The sequence below is a fragment of the Anas acuta genome, chromosome 8 (assembly GCF_963932015.1).
Source record: "Anas acuta chromosome 8, bAnaAcu1.1, whole genome shotgun sequence".
Taxonomy (NCBI): domain Eukaryota; kingdom Metazoa; phylum Chordata; class Aves; order Anseriformes; family Anatidae; genus Anas; species Anas acuta.
This window is the reverse complement of record NC_088986.1, coordinates 26,304,827-26,324,531: the sequence shown is the minus strand read 5'-3', so window position 1 is coordinate 26,324,531 and position 19,705 is coordinate 26,304,827. Positions and strand designations below refer to the sequence as shown.

General features: G+C 37.6%; 1 long non-coding RNA gene across 27 annotated transcripts in view; it reads left to right on the top strand.

Moving 5' to 3' along the window:
• Window positions 1-308: 308 nt before the first annotated feature.
• LOC137860592 (uncharacterized) overlaps window positions 309-19,705 on the top strand; it is an 86,236-nt gene continuing 66,839 nt past the window's right edge. For 8 of the 27 annotated variants that reach the window (XR_011099038.1, XR_011099039.1, XR_011099044.1 and 5 more), the window contains exons 1-8: window positions 311-802; window positions 2,609-2,697; window positions 3,168-3,205; window positions 3,750-7,356; window positions 12,263-12,388; window positions 13,492-13,707; window positions 16,215-16,422; window positions 16,748-16,930. This is a non-coding gene — a long non-coding RNA (uncharacterized lncRNA). Of the gene's footprint in view, window positions 803-2,608; window positions 2,698-3,167; window positions 3,206-3,749; window positions 7,357-12,262; window positions 12,389-13,491; window positions 13,708-16,214; window positions 16,423-16,747; window positions 16,931-19,705 lie in introns of all 27 variants that reach the window. The other 19 variants (XR_011099055.1, XR_011099053.1, XR_011099052.1 and 16 more) reach the window with 12 other exon arrangements.

The window sequence follows — 19,705 nt, the reverse complement described above, 5'->3', positions numbered from 1 at the left end:
GTAGGAAAGAGTTTGTAAGTAAAACAGTTGCCTGGTAGAAATTTTGGAATTTCTGTGCCTCTTGGGATTGTTCATTGGTAAAAGCATTGAAAGAATGAAATGTGCTTTATGCAAGGTATTAACAGGAATATATTCTTGTTGTCTTTTCATATTTGTAGAAACTGGGGTAGGAGGGCTGGAACCACAGGCTTACATGAAGGACCTGAGGAAGGGAACATGCTTCTCAACTCATTTCGTATCTTGCCCAGCAGCTTTGCTCTTGTTTTCAGCAGTGAGATCTATTAGCAGGAGGCATTTTTTTTTTTTTTTTTTCCCCTGGAAAAGAGGAGGAAGTAAGAACATGTAATGTTGCTTAGTGGAAACAAGACTGTAGTTTTATCCTGGTTTTGCTGTTTGAGGGTAGCCTAGCAGCACCCACATGAGTAACGAAGCCATGGAATTATTTTTGTGGTTGTAACACACAAAAAAATCATCAACCAGGAATGCTTGTTAAACTTCAGTAGCTTTGTTGTCACTAGGAATATAATGGAAATTAGTTGTGTGCACTTCACATGAGCTAAAACTGTGCTCATTTCTTCTCTTGATGTGCTATCCTTGAGGTGTGTTACTGTTTCAAGCTGTGTCCTGATGACCGTGTTCCCAAGCCCCTCTGGACTGTGGCAGTTCTGGTGCAGAGGAGCCTCTTCCTCCCCTGGATTGTGTCAGTTCCCTGGCGTCAAATTCTTCAGCAAATGTAGGGAGACCTTGAACATTTGAAAGGACTTTCAGGTTTCAAACGGGAAGAACACTGTCAGAAACAGAGGTAAAGTAAATATGTTGTGTTTTTTTTTGTTGTTGTTCTTTTTGCTGTTCATTTTTAGTGGCTGCGTAAGAGAATAAAAATAAGCATTTAGAGGGAGATAAAATTCCACTGGTGCTACCTGATGATTCTCCGGTGATTTCTCCCACACAGAGCTGCCCAGCTTTATTTGCCAGGGTCAGGGGAAGGTGAGGCAAGGTCTCTGCTTCATGCAGTTCCTCCCTTTTGCCAGAGTACTTCTGCAGCTTTAGTAGACAGAGGCTGTATTTGGAAAGACCTCTTGCTCCCTGTTGTTTCCTCATGCTGGAGAATAGCATTATGAAGGATAGATAGCATTGAGCTGTAAGTGAGTTTCATTGTTTTTAATTCAAGTAGCAGCCTCTGTGAATTGTTTTAGAACAGCATCACACTACTGACTCTTTAAAGGAAATGGAAAAAATGTCTGACACAAAGACATCTGAAACGAGGCAGTTGATTCATATAGAATATTAAGAACACACCTAGTGGAAATATTGTATGAGAGTGTTAAAAATAAACCCAGACTCATTTAGTCCTGAGTGTTTAGCTGGGTTAAAACTGAAGAGAATGGGTAGAAAATGAGCTTTCCCAAAATAAACTAACATGCTTCAAATCGCTCTAGAACATTGCAAGATGTATTTTAGCAGTGTGCATAATAAATGTGAAGTTGTTATTTAGTTCATGAAAATGTCAGCAGTAATAAAGACAGGTAATGACAGTCCAGTGGTGCTTTCTGGCTGAGAGCACCGAGGGAAAAAACTATTGTCACTGCAATTAGCAAAATATTTTGTGTGTTTTTTCTTGTTTCCTTTGAGCTGCCTGTCAATCAACTACAGCTATGTCATGTCAGTGCATTACAGGGCAGGTTTTCAAAGCTACTCATGGAAGATTTAACTACACTAAAGGGTTTGCTTGAATAAGAAGTTCCCTGACTTTATGGGAATGTCCAAAGGAGTCAAATAGGTGGCAGATCATCAGGAACAGTAAAGATGTAAGTATATAGAATCCCAAAGAGAAGCTGGAAAATAAAAGCAAGTATGGTAAAATAAAATATCTTTATGGATACAAATTAACTGCAGAAAAGACACTTGAGGCCTTGCCTCCCTTCCTCTTTCATACATGCAAAAAATTAGATTTCGCCAAGTGACAAAACACAATTCTTCTTTTCATTTGCAAACATATTCAATGGTACTTGCTTAGCATCTTCATAGTTCTATTCCTTATTTTCATTCCTCAAATTGATAATGTTTACAAAGCATCTGTATTTGTATGAAACATGACAAAATTATCAGATAATTGTTGGGCACCAAATGTTAGGTGCAGTGAAGGGATACTGAACACATAAATCTTTTTTTTTGGAAGAAGAGTTAGCAGTTCTCGAGGTTGCTAACTACAGGTCGTTTGCACCAAAGCTATTTTTGAAAATATCTGCAGTGCAAAGATAATAGAGGAATAATGTCTCACAAAGTGTTTCTGATTATAAAGTGTATTTAATAATGTATTAATTTGCACATCTAATGTTATAAACCTTTCAATCATCACAAAGATTATTTTTTCTTTTTAAGTTGATAAGTTCCTTTCAGCATTGTTCTGAAAAGGGTGAGAAAGTCTTTGAAACAAGTTCTTACATCCTAAATTACAATGGATTAAGTTCAATATAACATTGAAGCAACGTGCTTTTAAACTTGAGCAGAGGGGAGCGTACTGGGTTCTTAGAGTACTTAGTGCAATCAAAATAGTTTTCTTTTGAAATTTTTCTTGCTGTGACTCGAGGTTTTGATCTCTTTGCAGAGATCAAGATTTGCAAGGGTGAAATTAAAGCCTACATATTTAGTGAACTTTATGGTACTTAGAACAAAGAAATGAATAGGACATCAGCAGTAAGTATTAACATCAATAGATGCATAGTTTTTTAGGTTGCTATTTGACATCTAGAAGAATCCCTAAAAATTTGTTTTCATATTTGCCTGCAACATGTTTTTTCCAGATTTAATTCATCTGTAGTGGCTGGTTTTCAGAAGCAGAATTTGAGTTTTCTCTCTCTCTCTCAAAAGCAGAATTTGAGTTTCTCTCTCTCTCTCTCCTTTTTTTCTTTCTTTTTTTTTTTTTTTTTTTCTCTGCTTAGCTTCTTGCATTCTTCCTTTCTGTTTCTGTCCACCTAACCTTGTTCTTACCCTGAATGTCTGCTGGTGGTTCTCATGTTTGCTCTCTCTGCCGGTCCCGCTGTTATGACCTTTAGCACACAGGAAAGGACAGTGTCTCCTCTTCCTCTGTTGTGGGCTTATGTACAAGGCTGTGGCCATCTTTGCTGGCTTCAGTCAACTAAAGCTCTGTATTGATTTTTTTGCAGGTGAGTCCTAAGGCTTCTGTGCATCTTTTATTCTCAAGGTAACATTTCTTATAAAGAAAATGCTTGCAGAGTACTGACACTGGTACTTTCCTCTGACTGCATCATAGAGATTTTGTATCATTTAACTTTTTTGTGGTAGAGGATGGCTTTGTGGCACAGACAGAAGGAAGCACTGTGGAGCAGAGGAGCTCTGGGTTTAAAGCAAAGTCTGTGCTAAAAGCAAAAACTGGCTTTGGGATGAAAACATTGTTGGCTAGGAGAAATCTCTTATCTGGGGTGACTCTGAGACATAATTGAATGACTCAAGTAAATATTTGTTTAATGTGTCATGAAAAGTACCCTGGCATCCCAATTAGTGGAAATGCAAATTTTTTTTATATACAAAGAAAAAAAAATCCAATGAAGTTTGGATGGCTCCAAACACACACAGGGACCAAGAGTTCAGTATCTGTCATGTTAAACTGATTAAAGAAAAATATTCTGGTTAACTTCTTGTCCATAATTACATCAGTGTTTGAAATTTTCTTTTTCATTGCAGCATGTAGCTCTGAAACATCAATTTACATAACCTACTATTTTTAGGATCAGTTTCCTTGGGCTGGCTAATCTCTGCTGTGTTGTAAAGGAACCTACTCCGTGTAGATGCTGAACGGAATGGTTGTTTAGTTACCTCAAAACCTCCTGGTGTGTGCTCCTACTTTTGTAAGGTTCAAGGTTTGTTTTATTAAAAATAAATGAGATTCGTAACTGTAATTCACCATTACCCAGCCTGTCGAAACAAGAATAAGACCTATACGTGGGTCTGCAATGGTTTAACTAAATAAGTTTATTAAAGAGGGAAAGCTCTAGCATGAGGATATAAACAATGGTTTTGGAAAACACTAGGTGGAGGAAAATTGGCTGTTATTCAGTTTTGCAGTGTTTACTTGCTTTTCCTATTGTGGCAGGAGATTTTATTTTGTAAAGCTTGTTTAACCTTCAGTGTCACTTTGTTTAATCTGAGCAGCTACATGAAACATCTAAAGTGCCAACGTGTCATCCCTTGGCTAGGGCTGGGGACGTGCATCCTGATCCGCCTGCATCCTGATCCACATGCCTGAAGCTGCCTGTGAGGCACGAAGTGACACACGAGGAGGGCAGCAGCACCCAGCCCACCTCCAGGAAGCAAATATTTTAGTCCTGACTCCAGTAACAGGCGTTCTGCCCCTGCTTTTCTCGCTAGGGCCTGACTTCAGGGAGGGAAGTTTTCTTTTGGTGTCACATTCTTTTGCAATGTCTCATTTTGGTTTGCAATGGATGATGCATGGACCGCAGGGGAGCATGGGCTTTGGAGGGTTAGTTAGCCCTGGTGACTCACCAGAAAGTTTTTCAATAGCCGACCTCTTTGCAGTCTGGAGAGTGGAAATCATTTAAATCACCTCGGAATTAAGTTTTACCTGCCTGGCAGCAGCACTTAGCAGGGCAGATGTAGCAGTGGGTGAAGGTGCCAAGGGCTGGGGACCAGCTCCTCCTCCTCTGCTCCATTTCTGACCGTAGAGGCTCCAGATGCTGATCTCCATTGCATCTTTCCAAATACTTTTTTTTTGAGAGAGCATAAAGCCTGGCTCGTTCCTTGAAAGTAATCAACTTCAGCCTTCTGCAGTTTGAGTGAAAATCTTACGGCAGTTTTATGAAATAGTCAACAGATGTTTTCCCTGCCAACAAATGGGAAAACAGTTGTGTTCTAAGATGCTTTGTTGTTGTTTTTGTTCAATGTGGAAGGTATTGTCCAAGAAATACCAGGGCAACTTGGGAGTTTTCATGAAGTTGCCTTTCAGTATCCTTTTAAGGGAATAATTTTTATTACGAAAATTTATGTCAGGCATTTGTTCCTATTGCACTCTGGTGCCAAGCAACTTGATTCTTCAATCAAGCTTGTGCCATCTGTTTTTAATTCAAATATTCATTGTAATTGAATACTGTGTTATCGAAGTGACTGTACTTGTTCCCATTTGCTAACAAGGTACATAGCTTGCTGACATCTGCATATGGATAGGTTTGAAACTTGCTGTATCCTGTAATCATTCCTTGTTAAAGAAAAGATGTGGCAAAGAATGAGCCCTCAGGAGTTACAGACTGATGGCATTCATGGAGGGGTCATGAAAATTCCTGTAATAGATTATTATTCAGTGCAATTGCCGCCCTATTGTTTCAGTGTATTGTATTGTCTGAAACTTGCCTTGCATCTGCACAAGTTTGATGCTAATTCAGAGCATACTGTTATCAATTCAAGGATTTTTAGAGGGTTTTTTTTTGGTGATTCTGTTTTGATCTGACTGCGTCAATGATTTCCTCCAACTAGGCAATGCTGTAAGGTGTCTGTAGGTTAAGCCAATCATTGTATCCCTATGGGAGCAGGGTAGTTTGTTTCCTATATCACCATGACACTGGATGTTATTTGTTTGCTCCATAGCTTATGGTTCTAGGGGAGGATTTCATAGCAAAAATGATAACTTTCAGGTAATGCTTTTGAGTTTAGTTGGAGACAACTCAGATGTTTTAGGATATAAATAATCCCATTTAATTATATATATATTTATACATGGTTAGCTAGTTATCCTTTCCACTGTTTTTGTACTTTTTAATTTAAAATAATTTTAAAGATAGCATTTAGGAATTTTGGTCAATAATTACTTGCCAAGAATATGCTAAATTTCTTTTCAGGTGATCAGGGAGAAGCTGACCAGCTCTACATGTTACATTTTTGAGCCCCAGGTAAGGAAAAGGGAACCCTATTTCAGCATCATGAGTAAGTCTGCCAATATAGTTGAAGAAAAGCAGTGAACATGGTAAATTGTTTTCTTCATAGCACTACCAAAAGCTTAGAAAAGAGGGAAGCTCTATAAGTGGAGTACATTTCAGTGGGATTTTCATCCTGCTTAGGGGAAAATCCTGATAAGTCCAAATTGTCCTTAGCCTCCCTCTACTACTGAGGTTGGGAAACTGTAGAAAGGGACACATGAAGAAGCTGCTCTCTGCTTTTCCAATAAATCAGCTGTTGCAGATAGGTCGAAGGTAATCCAGGATTTGTCTTTCTGTTCAGTTTCTTCATCTTTAATGATGGCATTAAAGCTTGTTTCAAGTAGTTATAGATGTAATTCGCAAATGGTGCAAAGCTTATTTTTCTTTTCTTTCTCTGAGAAATATGACCTTTAAACAAACAAACTTTCTCTCCCTTGTCTTTCATTTTGTTTTTTATTACTCTGCCCTTTTTGACCTGGAGGTTTTGACCAACCATCTACTCTTTTAGTCTTCTAAACATTTTGCAGTGACAGCGTAGGTGTCTGTGTAATACTTGTAAACTATGTGCCATACCATGACACAGGTTGAAAACCATTTTGTTGCTGTGTAAATTGGTTCATAATTTTTTTTTTTGCTGTAGTGCTAGCTCAGAAGCAATAATATAAAATAAATGTATTTATTTACAAAAGCTTTGCATCCTAAAAAGGTGTTTAATATCTAGTAATACATTGCCATATACAAAAAATCCTGAAATTCTGACTCAAAACCTCCATTTGTTACAATGGATTTTTTCGAGGGTAAAAATGGAAAGTTTCACTCAGTCTTAAATGCTGTTGATTTGAAGTGTGCAAATATTAGATCTGAAAGAATACCTTTAAAAGACTAAGTTGAATCACGTATTTACTATGAAGTTTGGTTATAAATGTTTAATTTTGGACGCATGGAAAAGTGGTAACTGAGTGACCTGTTTGTGTAGCATGTACAGATTTAGTTTTTATTTCCTTGTTTGATGATGTTTACAGAAAATATTGAGGATCTGTGTACTTACTATTCTGATATTGATAAGCTTATACTGCAGAGTTAAAGATAGTAGCCAGCCACTACGGAACTGAAAGGTAAAGGAGTTTTCCTATGTGATGCCATCTAAAGGACAAAAAGTGGTATAAATCAATAAATCTTTTTTTTTTTTTTTTCGTTTAATGCAGTTTACAGGGCATAGTCTTTTTGATAGGAAGTGTGTGTTGCTTATGAGCTCAAGAGATTTTGTTGGAGTAGATTCACTAAATAACAAAATTATTTCCTTTTTTTTTTTTTTTTTGATTGTCAGATACAAAGTAGACAGAATATCTGGAAACTTCTTATTATCTGCACTGCTTACACAGTGAATGTCTGTGATTCACGAATGTGGGTCAGTATCTTGTTTTATTCCTCTTGTCCTTTCCTTTTTCTGTAATCTGTTAATAACTTAACAGTGAATTATGCAAATTGCCTTAATCAGAGGAATAAGTTTGGATTATTATTTCACTTTATGTCAGTATTAATTATGTGCTAGTAGATTTCCAAATACAAAAAGATGGTATCTTCTCCAGAAGGGCTAAACTACGATGCCACAGCCAGAACTCCATTACTTTGAGTGACGTTATTAACACAGCGTAGCAGAAACATTGTCATACATTTCCTTTCAGCTGTGAGTAACTCTTAAACTAAATCCACTGGGCAGGAACTTGACGTAGCTGTTTTAAAAAATTTCAGCAGGAAGCATTCTTTTTTTTTAGGTATGAACTTAGTGGAAAATAGTGGAAAATGGGCAATGGTTTTTGCACATTTTAACATTCCTATGTTTATTTGCTTTGAACTAGCATACTCTTGTAGATATATTTTGGACATTATTGATTTGTCTTTTCAATGTTGCTGTGAATGTCTGAATTAAAAAAGTTATGTACTTTGGGAAACTGGCTTTTCTCTGTGTGGGTAAGTTGTAGCAGTGATGGTGGAGGGTTGCTGCATGCTGTGGCTGATTTTTTTAAATTTTTATTTGTATATCCCTATTGGCTCTGTGGCAGGCTTCATTAATAGGTCCACTCCTGTGTTTGAAGTGGGCATCCACTTAAGTACCTTGTTTGGTAAGGACTTCTGTGGTAAGTGCCAGAATGGCTTTGGGGAGCGCCGGATCTGAGCTCTTCCCCTTTCCTGTGAGCCTCACAGCCCGATGTGCTGCGGTGGCTGCAGTGTATTTATGTGCCTAGATTAGCAGTGTCCTCTCCTGGATTGGGCACTTACACAAGGAGGAAACTGAAGCGCTGGAGGATGTTTACACAGAGGGCAGTGGGCATTGCTGTTAATATTTTAGAGAGCCTTTTAAGGGCTGTTATATTATTAATCTGATATCTTAATAGCATGCAAAATGCATAAAAGTTGTGCCTACAAGAAACATTCCCAAAGTACCTTAATCCTTATATCGATAACACTACTATTGGGTTACACGCTTTTAATCCCAGAGGAGTTGTCGCCTGACATTAAACTGTCCAAATAGTATTTATATCTGCTGCTGCCCTGCAAGATCACTTAACCCTGCACAGCAGTTTAAAAGTAGTTAATGACAGACCCGGCATGACTTGCCCCTTATGAATGATCACATAAGTTCGACCTGTGCTGTCATGGTTTATGGAGGAAGGCAGTTTGTCCATAGCCTGCTTCAGCCACAGCAGGTAATTTGAAATGAAATGAGACAGTTTCTACAAGCAGATTGATTTGGGAATCTTGCCTGTTCTTCCCTTTGACCCTTGACAAGTTGACACTACAAAGATTGTGACTTTAAAAAATGATTGGGTGCAAATACATTTAGGTAGATGATTTACTATGTGTTAAAGCAAGGACAGTGCATTTAGAATGGAGCTGTGAGGGAAGGTAATTGTGAACTTTAACAACTCATGTTTTATGTTTCTGTATCTTATTAATTATCTGACTGGGCGAATCTTCTGGCAACAGTGGACCAAGTACTTTATGAGATAAAGTCTGTGCGAGTCCACAGATTCTGCATATCAGCATTCAGAATTTTACCTATACAGAAATAACTGTGTCTGACTGAGAAATTCGATAGGAATACTTTATTTGATTGGACAGTAAGGGTTAAGTCTGAAGCAGGACTTCTGAATGTATAGGTTTCCCAATCCAAAGATGTCTTTATTTTATTATCCTTTTGCAAATGCAGTCATGCAAATAAAAATATTGAAATAGTAAGATTCAACATATGATAGATAACTGGCAAATAGTGAAATAATGAAATGATGCCAGAAAGAGAGAGAAAATCACAATTATGTGTCTATAAATATTTTGATCTTCCAAAGCCTACACCCTCTTGGTTAAAAAGAATTATGTGCATTTTACAAGATACTGTATGAAGATTTTGAGTGCCTTTCTGATTTATGTAATTGAATTTTTCCCCAAACCATTTTGTGATTAGTTATGTCATTTTAAAACGAATTAGCTAAGATGTATTGCTTCTGAAGAATGATGCAGGTTGGTATGTAAAGCACATATACAAATACTGCTGGAGAACGTATAGTATGAATTTCACGATAACTTTAATTTGAACATTTAATTAAGTCACAGTCCTAGAAAGCAAAAACTTATCTCTGTTAAACCACCTACCTCTAAATGTGCTATGAGTGTGCAGTTTTAAATGCATAAGACAAAGTAAATGTTTGCACAGTCAAAGTTCATCTTTTTGCAGGTCTTTCTCCCGGTGTCTGTTTGAAATGCTTTGCGTGAAGCATAATTTTGAAGATGCTTGTAAAAAAAAATTACAAATTATTTAATACCCTTTTGACTGTCTTCACTGAACTATGTTAAAAATATTTTGCTGAAATGTTTCTTTATGTTGTCCATTGGGTTTAATAGACATGCCATTTAATAAGCTCTCTACCTGTAAGGATAGACTATTTGACCTTTGTGACCTGCCAGTGGTAGACATAGTATAAGATTGCTTTGTGAAATAAAGCTGTCGGTAACATCAACAAAATAAAAAATGATCGTATTCCAATACTCTCTGCTGAGTACTATGACAGCACTGAAATATGGAATAAAATTGAAAGTAGATTAGTTTTGGGTCCTAAGTCATGTTTTGACAAGATATAAGAGAGGAGAACATATCTTTGAACTTTTAGTTTTAAAGTTTTTTAATGAAAATATTTATCATTTTGTAAGGTTCCTTCTTTCTTTATCACAACTGGGCTGTATAACCTTAAAACAATCCATTCTCTTATTGTGAGGGATATAAATACTGTACTATCTTTTATATTAAACATCATAAAGGATACATGCACAGTATGAAATTGCTTGACACTTGCAAGTAAAGGACTGTCATGTTAATAAAAAGCTTATTGGAGAGGTTGAAAAATCAGTCATTAATAAGCCACATATTTTTAAACTATGTAAAGCATGTAAATACTGCAGACAAGAGGGCAGTTTTTGCCATATTTCCTCCTCTCTCTTTGAAATGCTTATGGTTGAAAGCAATAGTGTAAATAACAATGATCATTGCCTCTTCTGTGGTTATTGTAAACTTCAAATGATTTGAAAAGAAATTCATTAATATTTTAAGTTACGATGATTAATCAAATGAAATTAAGTGTTTTTTTTTTTTTTTTCCTTTGGGGGGATGAGTGGGGGAAGCGACACAACACTGACATGATTGAGCATGCTAGCATTTCTGTAACTTGCTTTCAGTCTCTTCTGAAAAAGACTACCTACCAAAATATAGACACATATTCCCAAGTCACCAAAATCCACTTTGTAAAAATAGCTACACAACATGGAGAGTGGAGGGAAAACTATGTTAAAATGTTGTGATAATCTTTCTGGCTTCATCTGCATGTATAATAAATACAAAGACAATTGATTTAAATATCTCTCTATGGTTAACATTGCTGGCTTTTTACTGGTTCATTTTTTTCAAATTACTTTAAAAAGAAAAACAAATGACATAAGCTGTTGACTGTTTTTTCAAGCAAACATTGGGAATAAAAAGGTGACAAATCCAAAAAGTGAAAAAAATTATTATGATTGCAGCAGGGAGTAAATTAGTTGACATAACTCTTATAAAATGCCTTTTAATTCAGTTCTCCTCATTTGGCTCTGCTGTTCTTTTAAGAGCTCAATTGCTAGTTATTGCAAATACTTTTTTTTTTTTTTTTTCTGGAATATTTACAAGTTAGCACACCAGTTTTTATAGTAGTTATTTTTGAAGATGTAGAAATGAAATACGTTTCATGTATGAAGTCACAACATTTCTACCAAGGTATTGGTCTGTCTTTAATTTCAGCAAATCAGGAGATTCTCTAAACACTGTAGGAAATGCAAGTATTTTTTTTTTACACTGCCCCATAAACAAAAATATTCATAGAAAATCAGGGAGCAGTGTAGGGAGATTGTCTTTACAATGCATTTAAGAGGACTTACGGATTTTTAGCAGAGTTTAATCATGCTCTAAGACTCAAAAGTTTACTAAAATAATCTGATCAGGTATCAAAGGAATATTTTTAGGACTGTATTCAAATTGTACCTTGAGAAGACTGAAATGAAGACAACCAGAGAAACTTGCAGGAAAATCGACTTGGTCTGTATTGGACTATTGTTATTTGTTCCACTGCTTTATGTTTGCCCTTTCTAATGCTGTGGAAGCAAAGTAAATGGATTATCCTTTGGCCCTACAGATGGTTTGAGATGATCTGTTGCTGAGATCACTGGTGGGAGCAGTGTTGTTTTACTCTTTGAATTAGGTTAATCTCCATTACTATTAATTTCTGTGATTGTAAAGAGTGCATGTCCCTGGCAGCGTCATCTTTGCCTGGGGAATATTTTGAAGTCTCAGCACTTCAGGATCATTTCGATGCTGACTGCCAGCATAGCTATTTAGAAAACGAGGCTGTGGAGGAGAATGTGGGCATTTCAGCCCGCCAGCCGGGTATCTTCTTGTTCCACTGTGGTTTAAGGAAGAGTATTCTGCTGGAAACATGAAGTGACTGTTTACAGCTGGGAATACCTCAGGAAAAGGGCAAACTCGTCCTGGCCCAGTGAAGTACTGACTGTGTGTGCCAGCAAGGTAAACGTGGCTTGGTTTGTCAGCAGCAGTGTGCAGCCACGCTGTGAATTTGTTTGAGCCAACTGAAGAGGTTCCTCTAATCACCACCCAAATTGTGAATTAATATGGGAATATTTCTTGTGGCAGGAATCTCTTCTCCTCAGATTTAAGTATGTATTTCTAAAGATAGTCTAAAATGCCGTTTTTTTTTTCTTTTTTTCTGTTTTCTCAGGATTTTGTAGAAGCTTGTCCTGCTGAAGATGAGCAGTTAGGTACTGAACAGCACCACGAGGAAAGCAGTCCATCTCATGGCCTGGTTGTATTCCATTTCTACTCCTGCGTTGATTTACTTTACCAGGTACCTTCTTTACCTTACCCAAACCATTCTTTGTACAAATAACAGCAATTAATTGAGTTTCACAGAACACGGGCAAGAGGAAGCAGTGCCTAGTTGCCCAGGATTTGCCAGGACTTCTTTTGGTGCCTGCAGTTTGTAGCTGCCTGGCTGCACCGGACAGATTTATGCATTACATTGCCAACCATGTGAGATGGAGGCTCGTTTAATAATTTGTGCAAACATAGATTTGAGTGTTATCTGATTTGTCCTTTTGAATAGGCTTAAAGAAGAACATAGCTTAGAAATAGAAACGAAGTATTATATATGTGTATATGTATGTGTGTGTGTATATATGTAAAACTAGCATTAAAATATATATAACTCACTAGTAAGCATATTTCAAATCCCTCTGGAAGCTCTTGCAATTTTACTATGTAAAATAGACTTTATTTTAGAAACTGATTTTCCTTTCCTTTCCTTGATCATTCCCATTCTTTTTGCTTTCACAAAAAGTAAATAGTTGAGTTTTGCTTATTCAAAGGTACTTTACTACAAATCACTTGTGCTTAGAATTAAAGCTCAGGTTTTTATAATCTTTGATTTTCCTCAAAATCGTTAAGTTGCATAAATAGAGCTAATTTGAAGAACAGTATAAAGAAACCCTTTGCTTCAATTTTTTATAATATACATAGGCATTGGAGTCCAAAAACATCACGTGAGGAGTGCTCTGTATTGTGCTTACAACTTATAATCAAGTTTTCATACACTTCATTTTAATGTGACAAAAAGAGTTCCCGTTTTTTCTCCAGCACTGTTCCATGAGACCAAAAGGTGGCAGCACCAACTCCGCTGTCCTTGCTCTGGCTGTTTATACCTCGTCTTCTGCATGTCGGTGAAAAAAAAAGGTGGATGGGGGTGGTGGGATTTTTAAAATGGAGACTTCATTATTGATTACAACAGTAGTAGTTTGTTAACATGAGCAATGGTATTAAGTAGCTCTGCTATGCTGACTGATTCAGGAGCCATGCTAACAATTTTGAATATCCCATGCAGGCTCTGTACACAAAACTTCAGTGATTAAGCAAATGTCTGATTGTGTAAAACCAAATATTCTCTTACCCCAGTCAGGGAGTGGCAGCTGATAACAGAAGACTAAATCAGCTGCATCAACCCTGTCACACGGTGAAAGGTGTGTGCTGCAGCCCCTACGAACCGGAGCCAGAGCAGATGCTGCAGAATCTATCGCTGGCTGGCTGCCATTCGCTGGAGGTTTTGATTAATAACTTCCAAGGAAGAAAAGAAAAGACTTTTACAATGATGGTTTGTCTTCAGTTATTCTGGTAATTATTTTTGTGAGTAGGACGTGCTAGAGAAATGTTCTGCATTTTGACCAAGCCAGATTGCTTTGGAGAACAACCTTTTTAGCAACTATTACTGCTACATATCACTTTTATGATCACAGTGAAATCATCTGAAATACAACTTATTTGTGTTGTACTGAGGTTTTCTTCTTGTTTGACGATATATGTTTATTTTTTTTTCTCCCCTATTGAATAAAGTTAATGCTACTGCTTGAAGGCTGCACTTTTTTTTTTTTTTCCTTGTTCCTGGCGAATACTTCCCCATTCGCTATTTCTTGAAGATGCCTACATGGCCTTTTTTGAGGAAGAGGCCTTGATGTGACTCCCTTCAAAGGCCCCACCAACTACATTTCAATTTTCCATTGGTAATCTGTGATAGATTAAATGTACTTCATCATGGATGTAATTCCATTCTAGTGGGCTCCAGAGTTTGTTGCAGAGTTAAGCTTGCAAATAGAATGCACATGCTAGTGCTGGGAGATCTGTTAGCAGCCTGGATTGCTCTTCCACTGTGTTTCTAATAGAAACAAATGTTAAAGGGGCTTAAAAAATGCTCTCTCATTTTCTGAGAGTCACAATGAAACGATAATGTACTTTGGCATTGAGAATCACAGGAAACTCCTTAGCAATGTGAAGCATGCTGCTTTCCCCCATGGATGAATGAGCTGTTCTCCACTGCAGTTTGAATCCCAATTGACTTGGGGAGAGAGACGGGAGACCATAATGATGAATGAAACTGAGTGTCCCAGATGACAGTGCAGAGCGGTGCTGTTGTGTTGTTCACTTATAAAGTACTCTAGGTTATTTACTGATATTTTTTTCAAGGTTACATTGCTGTACATAGCACAGGTCAGATCTGTACAAGAAATACTATAGTCTAAGGCATTTCTAGTAGTAGGTCTTTTTCACCCTTTCATTTTCTCTCTCTCTCTCCATTCCCCTTCTTCTCCCCACCCCCTTCCTGTTAGAGGTAAGGTTTAGAGGATGACAAACCCCATCTATCTGAGCAGTGCTGGATCTGCTCATACAGCTCTCTGCATGGTCCTGTAATGCACTATGTAGCAATTGTGTGTCAGCTCTAAAACAAAGTTTATGATATTTTTGAAGACTCTGTTAGTTCCTGTCAATGTTAACCTAGAAACAGCAACAGCAATTCACTACTCTGCGAAGTTTATGGATCTGATGGTGCTTGCCAAGAGGACTGTATCCCCGAGGTGGTGACGTTGTGCCGAGGAAAAATCAGAAAGGAATGGGATGAATTTCCAAACGATTAAAGGGCTGTGATATTGCATGGCTTCATCGCTGCCTCCATTGATAGCCTCATGCAGAACTGCTCCCTCATGTCACCAGTAAGCAGTCAGGGGAACTTATTAACATACAAATGCAGCAGGAGTAGTTGTTTCAGTGGCACATCTGTTTACCTGGGACTTGTGGATCTCTAATTCCAATAGTGAATTTTATTGAATGGATTAAAAAATAACAAAACATGTTTTTCAAGATTTATAGTGTATGGCAGCTAGATTTTTTTTCTTTGTATCTTGGATGTCACTTTTTTTTTTAATAGCAATCATAACCCTTTGTGTAACTTCTCTGTTACCCTAGCTGATGAAAAACTATGAAGCAGGCTGTAATCCTTTCTTTGAATATGTTAATTTTCTTTCTGCCTCATTCGACCTTTAACCCCATAATAAGTGAGCACCTATCAATCATTCATGTGTTTATTTTCACAGTGCTTTGTGGAGGTAGGGAATACTGTAGACGGGCAGCTGAAGTACGTGGTCTTTGGGGACTTCTGCAGCATCAAATAGAATACTAGTGGTTGGCTCTGGGTTTTCTGGCTGCAAGACTAGTGTTTAATAAACTATCTTACTTCTCCAATGCAGGGCCGAGGTAGAGGACTACATTTGATAAAGAGAAACATCTAAATATGTATCTTCAGTATTGCATGCAAGCATTGCACGCTTGCAGTTTGACTAAACAACATGCAAAGAAGACCATGCATACAGCAGTCTGTGAACGTAACAAAGACATGTGCTTCATTCAAATGGGTTTTACACAAAACTAGTGCTCTCCAAAAATTCAGAAATCACCAGTGTGGTGCTCATTTGTATTCAGAAGAAATGCAGTTAAGCACTAATAGACTTTAGTTTTACACCATGCCATTTTAACCAGTGATTTCTGTGCAGAGCAGCCGGATATGGGTGAATTTTTGCCATTTATGTGTCACTGTGACCCAAATTCTGTAGTCCATAATTAAACAAAGCTCCTTGGGGGCCTTCAGAGGGTATTTTGCTTTCCTTGATTTAGGATAGTAAGATTCAGCTCCAGTATTCTTCATTGTATGCTTCCTTCATTGAACTTACAATTAATATCACACAAAAGCCTTGATTCTTCTAGAAATAGGTCTGAGGCAAATTAAATGATTATGATGTAATATGAAATGTTTTAAAGGGTTGTGGAATCCAATTTTGCTTTTTATTTTGTAGGTGAAGGTGGAATGAAAATTTGTTTTTTCATCTGACAGGAGAAGTAATGGTCCTCCTGATGAAAGCAGTGACCTAAGATTTTGGAGATCTGTTGGATACTTGATTTTACCACACACTCCTTGAATAAGCCAGGAAAGTCCTTCTGTGATTAAGCAAGTCACCTGCAGAGCAGGGATGGCAAGAACAATGTTCTTCTGTCTTCTGACAGGTATTGTAGAGATACTTCCAGAATGTAGCTGAGGGCAAAAAGTAGGAATGGGATGGTGGTACACATAGCGTGGTCATGGGAACTGGTGTGTTAGTTGTCATTATTGTGTTTACAGCACTGTATGGAGTCATCTTCACAGAGTTGCTGAAGAACAGGTACCTCACAGGACAGCTTAAGTGTGAGGGGCTGCTGGTAGTCCTGGTTTGTGGGAGAAGAGACCTGCTAGTCCCTGGCTGCGTCAGGAGGGGGAAATAATGTCTAGTGGGGTTAGAAGGAAAAGCTGGAACAGTGTAACTGCAGTTACTGCTCTTTCTGTCTGTTGCAGGATAGCCCCACTGTGAGGGTAGTTGGCACAAATGGAGATGTGATAGTGATTTTGTGCCAAATTTCAGTATGTTGCTGGTCAAGCTTTGTTGCTAAAATCCCTGTGTTGCAAGTTTTAAAAAGATCAGCAAAGGCTCCAATCTCTGGTGAAGAGGAATCTGAAGAAACTCTTCTTTCACATAAGGTAACGAAACTCCTCTCTCCCAGGCAACCATGCCATTTCTTTTCTGAAGTCCGTAATTAGGAGACAGTTTGATAGTGAAGCGATGATCTGGTTAAATTACAGACTGTTTTGTTTTACCATTTCCCAGAGTCCTTTCTGTGGTGCATTATCACAGAATTTCTAGGTTGGAAGAGACCTCAAGATCACCGAGTCCAACCTCTGACCTAACACTATTATGATCTATTTCAGGACTGTTTGGGGAGAAACAGCTCTTAACTTGGTCAGATGGTCTGTCCTACAAAATTCAGTTATATAAACTCCTGCTGCCCTGGTGTTCCTAAAACAGGGGCAAGCTGTTATCTACATGGATACTTCACCTATCTTGCTAATACTTAGAAAACATTTACAGTCAGGCTCCTTTGAGAAAAGGAGCATTCCCTTCTAAATCTCTGCTAAGCAAGCATTTATTGTATGTATATATAAGTAGATAGGTCTATAGCAAAAAACCTGTATCAGTATGTGTGTAATACCATTAACATTTATAAATATACAGGGCGAGTGAGATTCCTAGCCATCTTTTTGAGTCTGTTGCTCACCAGGTACTGAATGAGAAATTAAATGCAATGTTGAGATGTTTCTTTATTTAAAGTTTGTTTGACCCTTAAAATGACATAAATAAATAAATAAATAAATAAATCACAGGCTTAAAAATAACAGGGTTTTATTTTTAAGGTGTAAAATAGTATTTGGGTTCTTTGGACCTGCTATTAGGGTTTGAAGCCTGCATAATGCACTTAGATTGTTTCCAACTTTTTTTGCTCTTATCATGGACTTTATTTTTTTTGTTTGAGATCCTTCTGTATGGATTTCCCCCCAGGAGTTTGATGTTAAAGTGAAACATGAAGTATTTTCCAACTTGCAGCAATACACTAAGAACTGACAGCAATTAGAGGTGGAATTGGATTTGTAATCTGCTTTAGAATGCAAGCACACTTTGTGATGCTAAGCAGGAATTAAAAGATATGAAAATATGAATTATCTAAATTTGTTTACAGGTTCACCATAGTTGTATCCCAGCCCCTACGAAGAAAACCCCAATCCCATTATTCTCCAAGAACGGAATACAAGATAGTTTTTAATTCATGCTTTCTTATTCCTTCCAAAAGAAAACAATAAGTACTTGGAGTTGGCATAATATTTACCTAGTAAGAAAAACAAACAACACACATGAGATGGTGGATGCCTGTGTGAATACTTTATCAGAAGTATTTTATACCAAGTATACTGCTGTGCTTATATGTGAAATGTAATTTTTGGTAGGGTATCTGTTTGTTTTTCAATCTCTAGTGGCTTGGTGTGGACCTGTTATGCAAGTGTATTTAAAGAATATGTTGAATGGCTCATGAAATAACATGTTGTCTTGATCTTCATAATATTAATTATGCAAGGGCAAACGAGTGGATATTGTATACCTTTGCTTTAGAAAGACTTCCAGCATTGTCTCCTCTAGGACCTTGATAGCAATACGAATGAGATACGGACAGGGCAGGTGCCCAGAGAGTCTGCAGAAGGGTGTCAGAACTGCACAAAAGCTGGAGTTGTGAACTGGGGAGAAAAAAATATATATCTAAAATAGAGGTATTATTTAGCATGTATAAATATTTGAAAGACAAATTATTAGATTATTTGGAAACTTGATTATGAGACAACCTTTCTGATTAATGGGGTCTCCGAATAGAGATCTGAATTTATTATGCCTCAGTGGGCTGACTAGAACAAGGAGGTTTTGACATACCCTTCCTCTCTGAGCTTTTGCCTTTCTTTTTATTCTATACGTAATATCTGGTCTGTGCACAGGTGCAAATAGTTGTAGAAGAAAGAATTCCAGAATACTAAAAAAATAAACCCACAACTTGAATGTCAATTTTTAAACTCCTCTGTTGGGTCATCTTTTTAGTGTAAATATATAAAACCTGCCCACTCCCTGCCCCGCCAGCTCACCAGTTGGTTGCCAAGGCTCGAAGCCCTGTGAAGCAGAGAAGCTGTCGGGAGATGGGCTTCTCTGGCACGGCAGCTGTGCTTTGCTGAGAAGAGGGGCAGCACCCAGCTACAGGTGTGGATCTTGGAGCTTTGGTGTTGGGCTTTTGTGTAAAACCTGCTTATTTTGCATTAGGGAAAGTATTTGGTGAGACCAGACCTGCTGTGTAGTGATAGTTTTGAGGTGACAGGGCTAACCAGGACTCTCCTTAAACACAAGTGATGCAACTAGCTTTAATAGGAGGAAAAAGCTTTTATGTTTATCAATAGGAATAATAGCACACGCTTTGCTAACTTACAGGCTGCATTGCCAAACAAAAGGAAAACGTCCATGTGATATCTCCTGAGGTAATCAGTAGGTGTTTTTTATTCAGGCCACTAACCTGGTGCCCAACTAAAACTAAAGTTTTAGTTGCTGAGCTCATATACTTTCCAACTGGTGCTTGATAGCAAGATTGAGTGAGTTCTGTATTTAGTATGGTTTTATCTGTGATTAGCCTTGGCTCTAAGGGATGCTGATACTGACAGGAGAAAAAAAAAATCTTCAGCATTTTTCTGGATATGTTTGAAAGGACTTCTCTGTTAGCCACATTTGAGAAAAGTTTGCAAGCTTTATGTCTCTTTTTGCTTGCTTGCTGCGATTTCAATAATCATCTGCCATCGTAAAAGAAGAGTAAAGTGCATTCAATCTTTAGGTTAAATCCTGTTGTTTCATTGGTGTTGTCTGGCCACAGCATCCTCCCCTCCTGGTGTTGCCTG